Consider the following 8,617-nt stretch of genomic DNA (forward strand, 5'->3'; position numbering starts at 1 on the left):
CTCCTTGACTTACTCTGTCTAAAAATTAGGGCTCTTCCCAGGGCTTTCTGGAGACCAGCTTTCATTTTCATCTTTGAGCAGCTGTGGAAAAGTAAAGACTCAACACTTTAATTCTGGGGTCTTGGTAATTATCCAGTATTCACCGCCCACTCAACTCTACCCACTAGTTATTATAATAACAACAATAATAATTTAGAAAAGCAATGATGATGATCACAGCCTTCACTGATCCCCCATTGGAGGCTGGACACGATAGATACAGCCTCGCTAATTTTTAATTTCAAAATGGTCCTGAACTTGGGAGTCCGGAATGTTGGATTCTAGTCTTAATTTTGACAAGGATGCCGCACATCGTATGGCTGAGCGAGCCCTTAAATTCTTCATGCCTTTATTTTCCCCTCAGTAAAAAGGGGGTAAATATCATGCAAGATAAGGTGCTTTAAACTTCTTGAAAGAAAAGTCATAGAGAAATTTTAAAGCATCACCACCCCATATTTACTACTGAAAATGACCCAGCAGTCTGTTACCTTAAGGATGCATTATCTTGATGCCCCAGTATCCCCCTGCTCTCGCTGCCCAGCTCTCAGGAAGGGTGCTGAGTGGGGGCTGAGGCACAGGCTGATCTCTTCATTGCAGTGGAAGTCTCACTTTTCCAGCCCTCACCCTCAACAGCTGCCTCTGCCAAGGCCCTGGAGCTAGAAAAAGCGAGGCCATTGCCCGAGTTCAATAAATGCTTTTATTAGTCCTTTTATTAATGATGGTGGGTATTTGTTGAGAAGCTGGGACAATAGTTATTCCAGTAAGAGGATATTAAGCTCCCGCTGACAGGTCCTGTATATCTAACATGCTCTGCCCACCCCCTCTACACAAGCTGCTTTATTACAATGCACCATACCCCCGGCCTCCTAGCAACCCCAAGAAGAGAGTGGAGGGGTGGGGTGGGTAAGGATAAGCTGGTGTCATTAAACACACAGGTCTTTTCAGAGGTTACTGTAAGCCAATAGCAGGAAGCTTTTCCTTCCCTCCTGAGAGCTTAGGGAGCCTGTGTGATTTTTGTGTTCTTTTTGGGGGGTGGCAGGGGGAGGAGCAGGGGAGGGAGGCTCTTGGCTACTTTACAGCCAGAGCTGCAGATGATAAGTTGATAAAGGAGGAAGACATTCTTGAACCATTTGTTAAATTTGAGATTATCCCCACTCTTTATTTTCAGCCATTTGACATTATTTTTAATTTATCAAACATTTACAGTACTTATATGCTGGCACTGTTCTGGATGGTTTTCAAATACTAATTTATTTCATCTTCGTAGCATCCCTATGAGGTAGATACTATAATTACCATTTCATGAATGAGGAAATTAAGGCCTAGAGAGGTTAAATGACTTGTCCAAGTTCACACAGCTAATAAATGACAGCCAGGGTTGAACCTAGGCAATTGTCTCCAGAGCTTGTGATCTTTATCTGAAATTTTATCTTTTTAAAATATTTTATTTATTTATTTTTAGAGAGAGGGGAAGGAGGGAGAAAGAGAGGGAAACATCAATGTGTAGTTGCCTCTCATATGCCCCCTACTGGGGACCTGCCTGGCAACCCAGGCATGTGCCCTGACTGGGAATTGAACCTGTGACCCTTTGGTTCACAAACCCACACTCAATCCACTGACCCACATCAGCCAGGGCTTTATCTGAAATTTTAAAACTGAGCCTAGAAAGAACTAGGAAATATTTCAAAAATTCAGCTGCTTTATTGCTTTATCAAGGGAATTAGACATTTTCATGTAGGGGATATGATAATAAATTATTCTTCAGAATTATTCTGAGAGAATCCTTAAAGGTCATCTGATCTAATCCTATGATGAATACCAGACTTCTCTCAGCAGCATCCCTCCTATGTGCTCCCTCTAGCTTTTGCCTGGACTGTCCTAGTGACAGGGACCTCATTACCTCACCTGGCAGACCATGCTGTCTTTGCACAGGTCTCACTGTTGGAGAAGAAAGGCTGGATTGAAATTTAGCTCCCTGGAACTTATTCTCCCGGACCTACTTTTGTCCTCTAGAGTTGGTGGGGGGCTTTATTTCTTTTGCAGAGGATAGCCCTTGAAGTACTTGAAAACAGCTTTCATGTCCCCTTAAATCTTTTTTCCTCCTTGGGGTTAACTCCCTTAGTTCTTTCATGATCCTCGCTTGTTATAATTCCCAGATTCTCTGTCTTCCTGTTGCCACCCCTCTGATGCACGAGAGTTTGTCAGCACTTATCCTGGAGTGTTGTCAGGAGGAAACACGACACATTGGCGTGATCCAGCAGTGCTGAGAAGAACAGGATCATCACCTCCCTCACCTCCTTCTTTTGTGCTCTGTTTCCAACCATGCAGCCTAAACTCGCCTTAGGTTTTCTGAGAGTCACATTACACCCTTGACTCATACTGAGCTTGCAATCAACATGTAGCTCTTTTAGGTCCATCTTCCAAATTTGGAAATTATACAGCTGTGCTTTTTGTTCTTCTGAACCCAAGGGTGGGACTTCACATTTCCCACTAGTAAACTTCATTATGTCAAAATCAGTTCCTTGTTCCAACCCTTCAAGGTTGACTTGGAACCTTACTCTTTTACTCTATTTAGTGATTCCCTAATTGATTTTGTGTCATCTGAAGTTTTGATAAATATGCTCTCCGTGTCCCCATTCAGGTTGTCATTAATTTTTTTTTCAAGCTGGACAGGAAATTTCCTGAGGTCGGGTTTGCGGAGGAAGATGAAGCAAAGCTGGAGTGACTCCACAGGGACGTTGTGTTTGGATCAACATGAATGACTAATGCAATGCACTTTCTGGGGCTGTGAGTGGCTGGGCAACCAGGTAAAGACTTGTACAGCATCACTCCTGCGTCAGAGCCTGCGACCCATGACGAGGCAGGAAGGCAAATATTGATAGCTTGGTTCAAACATCTGATTGTTTCCTATACACCTCTGCAGACAAGTACGGAGAGTTGAAATGGAGGCTGTTATGAAATAGAAGCTAGGTCCACAAACAGGGCTCCCAGACCAGAAAGAGCCAGGTGATTGCTGTAAGCACTAAGATCTCCAGAAGTAATAAAGAAGACATTCTTGGAACAAAGACAGAGAGAGGGGGGAAGAGAGAGAGAGAGAGAGAGAGTTTTAGTGCACTGCATGGAGTTTGAATAAATTTTTCTCAGCTCAAGTAACCATTCCTTTCTGTCATTCCTTAGAGGTGACACCTAAAAGCCAAAAGAATCAGACTGAGGCTACATTATTGAGGTTCACAGCAAGGGGTGTCTGTTTTTGCCAAAGGGTCTTGGAAATCAATTTAATGTCCTAGTCTTGCTACTATTGGCCCTTTCAAGAATCCAGCCCACTCCTGCCATGCACCACAGGAGTATACTTTTCACTCTCTTTCCAATATTCACCCAATCATGCTCTTCCTTGTCCACTTTGGCCCACTTTTTAAATTCTCTAGTTAGTTCCCACTCCTTCTTCCCCATGTGCCCTCCCCGCCCCCACCAGGAGTCTGGCATGTGGCAGTGTCCCAGGCACTTGAGTCGGATGGAACTGCAGAGACTGAGGTAGATTTTGGTGCTCGGGGTAGGGGGTAATTCTTGGTGGCTAAGACTATGGGATTTCTAAGACGGTTATAAACAGAAATGGAACTGGGTTGTCAAGTCCAGGTAGAACAAGCCAGGAAGGCTGAAATGGGACAGGGCCTGAGGCCAGGCAGGAGCCAGTGTTGGGGACAGAGCACAGCAGTGGACACTGAACTGGCGGGCAAACAGGCCTTTGATGTGGTTCCTATAGCCCAGAGAGAAGCACACTTCTTGGGTTTAGGGAAGAACATCCCAAGCTCTGTGACTCCCTGCTCTACACTCCAGCCCTGATACCCAGGAAGACTCCATCTAGTTCCCGTCTAGCCCCAATATATGCAGACCTTGTATCAGTCTGTTGGGGCTGCTATAACAAAAATACATAGACTAGGTGCCTTAAGCAACAAATGTTTATTTCTCCCAGTTCTGGAGGCTAGGAAGTCCAAGATCAAAACACTAGCTGATTCAGTGTCTGGTGATGTCCCACTTCCTAGTTCATAGAAGGTAATCTCCTCACTGTGTCCTCACATGGCAGAAGAGGCCAGGGAGCCCTCTGGGGTCTCTTTTATGAGGGCACGAATCTTACTCACGAGGGCTCCACCCTCATGACCAAATCACCTCCCAAAGGCCCTACCTCCTGAAACCATCATACTGAAGAGTAGGTTTCAGCATATGAATTTGGGGAGAAGGGGAGCACAACTATTCAGTGCATAAGAGCCATGCTTTGTCAGTTTGCTGACCTTGACATGCATGGCTACTTTCAACTTCGTAGGTACAACCATTCCTTCCACTCAAAGGGCCTGTCCCACTGGGCATCAGCTCATTGGAGCTCCACTAAGGAGACCAATCCACCTGGCCTCCCCACTTGGCTGGGGCTGGGGGTGGGGCACCATGCCCAATTAGACCTGAGCTTAGACAGACAGGGGCAGCCAACCGCAAAGGATAAAAATGACTCATCCGCATGGAGCCAACATTTCCAACAATTTAGTAAACGAAGACCCCTGTCCAGTGAAGTCATTGGAAAGAAGATAAAAGTAAATGGAATGTTTTTTAGTCATATACATTACAGGAACACAAAGACACCTACAGTTTGCCTGGGTTAGTATTCCGCTTTATAATTTACCTTTCAGTCACATCAATCCAGTCTTTGGCAAACCACTGGCCTTATTTATTTTTTATTATTATTTTCTATTACTAGCTAATTTTTTTTCCTTTTTTATAAAATATTTTATTTATTTTTAGAGAGAGGGGAAAAGGGGAGGAGAGAGAAACACCAATGTGTGGTTGCCTCTCACATGCCCCCTACTGGGGACCTACCTGGCTTGCAACCTAGGCCTGTGCCCTGACTGGGAATCAAACTGGCGACCATTTGGTCTGCAGGCCAGCTCTCAATCCCTGAGGGCTGCTGGCCAAATTCTTATTTGCCTGTGATCTGATTCTTTCAGGTCTAGGCTTGTGGGCCTGCATTAATTTGCAAGGTTGAGTTATTTATGTTGTGTTATAATCTGGTCTATCAATTTCCTACACATTTTCCCCTCAAGATGAACACTAATTCAAAATGCATTAAAACCCTAAACTCAGGGAGGGGGAGGGAAGGGGTTGAAAAATGGGATTTGAGAACTGAAGGATTATCTCTTTGTATTCTGCCCCAGGGTCCTAGACCCCAAAGGTGGAAGAAAGCTGGCATTCCCACTCACCGCTCACAGCTCTCAGCTCAAAAGAGAGGGAAACGGAAAGATAACACCGATAAAAACACCAGCTCCACCCGAATGACTCAAACGAAGGTGCGCCTGAGAGTCGTGATGTTTTCCCGCAACCGCGAGGCCCGGACAGAAAATAGAACTGTCCAGCAGCCTGTCCTCGAGTGGGAGCTTCATAAATCTCCGGAAAGCCTCTGACCCTTTCTCTTTTCACTTTGGCTCTGTTTCCTTCTTTGCTGAGGGTCCCTATTTGTCAGAGCAGAAGGGAATTGCATCAGTCAGTCGTGAGTCAGACAAAACAAAAATAAGTGGACAGCCCTCCTTGAGAAGGAAAAAGTAATGGTGAGATTTTTTTCTTTTAACCGTCCCCGACTTATTAGGCAGCACAAAGTACGTTCGAGGAAGGTGGCCAGGATTTCAGACACAGTGTGAAGGGGAGCAGTTTGAGCACTGGGGGTTGGGTAGGAAAGCAAGGCTTTGGAATCAGCCTCGCGGTTCTCCCTCTCCCCCTGCAGGTGAGAAGAGACACAGGGAGAGACGGAGCCCAGCAGGGTAGGGACAGCAGGTGTGAACGTGTGCGTGTGTGCGTGCGTGCACAGGAATGCCCACAGATGCACTGAATTAAGGAGTAAACAGAGAAAACCCTCCAGGATAAGAAAAGGTGATTGAAGTTGATCAAGAAACTACTCCGGGTAAGAATAATGACAGTAAGAACCATGCGCTACACTGTTCCATTTGCTATATATTTACTGACTGCTGCTCTGCGCAGGGCATGTCCTGGGCTCTGAGGATTCAGCAAGAAATGAAACCAAGTTCTTGCCTTCAAGGAACTCATGCTCGTGTCAGACATGTGAGGCGCGGAACACACGTTGCTACCGCATTTACAAACCACAGGAGGTGGTTTCTGTTCTCCCAAGCTACAAATGCGGAAATGGAAGCACAAAGAAGCTTTAAGAACTTGGCTGAGTCTCACACTAGAGCCAAGATTTGAACTCAGGTCTGTCGGAGTCCAGAGCCCCTGATTCTAACCCCTGGAAGACGACACACTGCCCCCACTCTCGAGTCCCAAGCTGAAGCCCCACTGGCCCTGTCTTAGTTAGTACAACTCCTTAGGCCATCTTTTTCTCCTTGAACCTCAGTCTATCCATCTGTGAAAAAAGGGGGGGGGTGTGATTGTTTGATCTCTGAAATCTCTTCCAGCTCCAGGGTTCTATTATTCTGGGGGGAAATCTTTATTGGTATTCTTCCCCCTCCCAAGTATGTCTTGTGGAGTTTAAGCAGAAGCTCAGTGGACGTTCACACAGAGACAAACATCCAGAGTCCTGTTTCCCACACTGGGTTCCAAGGATTTCTTTCCAGGGATTTGGAACTTTCTATGAGAATTTAATTTTTGCGAAACAGATTCCTTGAGGGTCCTCAGCTCCAGAGAGAAGCAGAGGAGGGCGAGAAAGGGGGCAGGAGGGGGTGAAGAAGAAGAAGGGCTGCTGGGGGCTGAGACGCAGCTAGTCCAGGCCCAAGGCTCGGAGCCCGGGCGGGAGGTGTTGTTCAGGCTGCGCCTAGAACTGGGTGAGCGTGTGGCTAGAATATTTGAAAGGGGAGGGGCCCGTTGCCAGTTGCTAACCTCCATGACTGAACAAGGTGAGATGGGTCCCATCTCTTCACCTTAACCCCCTGACCTCACCTGGCCGGTCAACCGCTCCTAATGTGAGCTTTGTCGGACTGGAAAAGCGAGGTGGCAGCGGGAGCCTGGCCCGCCCAGTGGCTAAATGCAGCCCGGGTGCCCCTGATAAGCTTAGTGAACTTATTAAATTACACAGGAAAAATAGAGATGGAATATTAATTCCACACACTCTCCTCTCAGCCTGGGGAACCTGCCTTCCTGGGTTTCACTTTTCAAAGGCTGAAATAGATACGGAGATTTCACACTTAATTAAAGGAGAAGGGTGCTCACTTCAAGTCTTTTCAAAACCATTTTGGTTCTGAGCAGAGTGGAGCCAATGGAGACCCAGTCACCATCTGGCATGAAAGGTGTGAACTCAGAGTCTCCCTTCAGCTCTAGACATCAGATGCACAAACAAAGAGAATTAATTTCGGAGGCCCCCTTAGATGGCCCCTCCTGCTCCAGCTGTAAGTGGAGAGCCCGTGCATTGACTAGCAAGGTATTAAAAAGTGGGGTCTGAGGGGTCGCCTGTGACACAGAGTGCCAGGTGCCAGAGCTCACCCCGCAGGGCAGGTTATCTTATCATCCAGGCTGATAAAACTCGGGAAAGTCGGGCCATAAGGAACAAATATTTATAAGCCCAACACCTTTCTGTCCCTGACAGATTAGGCACAGAATGTAAGCAGGAGCAGAGGGGTGAGTTACAATCAACCTTGGTCTTTGGAGCCTGGTTTTTGATCAGAACCGTCCTGAGCTCTTCCAGTCTTGATGCGAAGGATTCATGGCGAGTGCTCAACTGGTTAGGAGATGCTTTGACATCTATCACCTCACATGACCCTGCTGACAGCCTGGTGAGGACCGAGCTGTTATTACCCCATTTTACAGTCGGGGAGACTGAAGCGCAGACAGGTTAAGTGCCCTTTCACACAGTTAGCCAGCAGGACTTGAATGCAAGTTTACTGACTGCAGAACCTATGTGCTTTCCACACGCCAATAGTGGCCTGGAGTGGTTCTCTGCTCACTCAACTCTCCTTGGAATTAGCAGCTCCCCAGGAAGCCTCCCTGTGTTGCCCTCAGTGTCCTAGTCACGGGCCCTGCCCCCCTGGCAGATGAGGCCAACCGGCATCAAGAGGGAGTAAAGGAGACAGTGACCCCGATGGAGATGGCCATGGGGTGCTCTAAGATAGCCCTTACCCCAAAATACATCCCTAAGGTTTCTACTGGGACTTGGAATTCATTCCTTTGGGTCCCCAATTTTTTTCTGTTTATCCATTCTTCTGGGAAGAGGTTATTAAAAGATTAAACACAAATGTGTTAGAATGAGAGGCTCACCCTGGCTGGTGTGGCTCAGTGGATTGAGACCTGGCCTGCGACCCAAAACGTTGCCACTTTAGTCCCCCGTCAGGGCACATGCCTGGCAAGGTGCCTAGTTGGGGTGTGTGTGAGAGGCAACTGACTGATGTATCTCTTGCACATCAATGTTTCTCTCCCTCTCTTTCTCCCTCCCTTTCCCCCTCTCTAAAAATAAATACATAAAATATTTAGAAAAGAAAAGAATGAGAGGCTCTTGGTGTCAGTGGAGGGGTCACTGATTTCCTTTTGTGCCCAGGGAGAGGCAGAGGGCGAACACTGGAGAAAGGGCCCTCCCTCTGGGGGCCTGGGTTTCTCCTCT

General features: G+C 46.9%; 1 long non-coding RNA gene across 1 annotated transcript; it reads left to right on the forward strand.

The window, feature by feature from the left end:
- The first annotated feature begins 1,699 nt into the window (after positions 1–1,699).
- LOC118498823 lies at positions 1,700–8,319 on the forward strand. The gene is made up of 3 exons (XR_004901294.1): positions 1,700–2,846; positions 5,238–5,369; positions 5,801–8,319. It is a non-coding gene; the product is annotated as an uncharacterized LOC118498823 (long non-coding RNA).
- The last annotated feature ends 298 nt before the right edge of the window (positions 8,320–8,617 follow it).

This window comes from Phyllostomus discolor, chromosome 2 (assembly GCF_004126475.2).
Source record: "Phyllostomus discolor isolate MPI-MPIP mPhyDis1 chromosome 2, mPhyDis1.pri.v3, whole genome shotgun sequence".
Classification (NCBI taxonomy): domain Eukaryota; kingdom Metazoa; phylum Chordata; class Mammalia; order Chiroptera; family Phyllostomidae; genus Phyllostomus; species Phyllostomus discolor.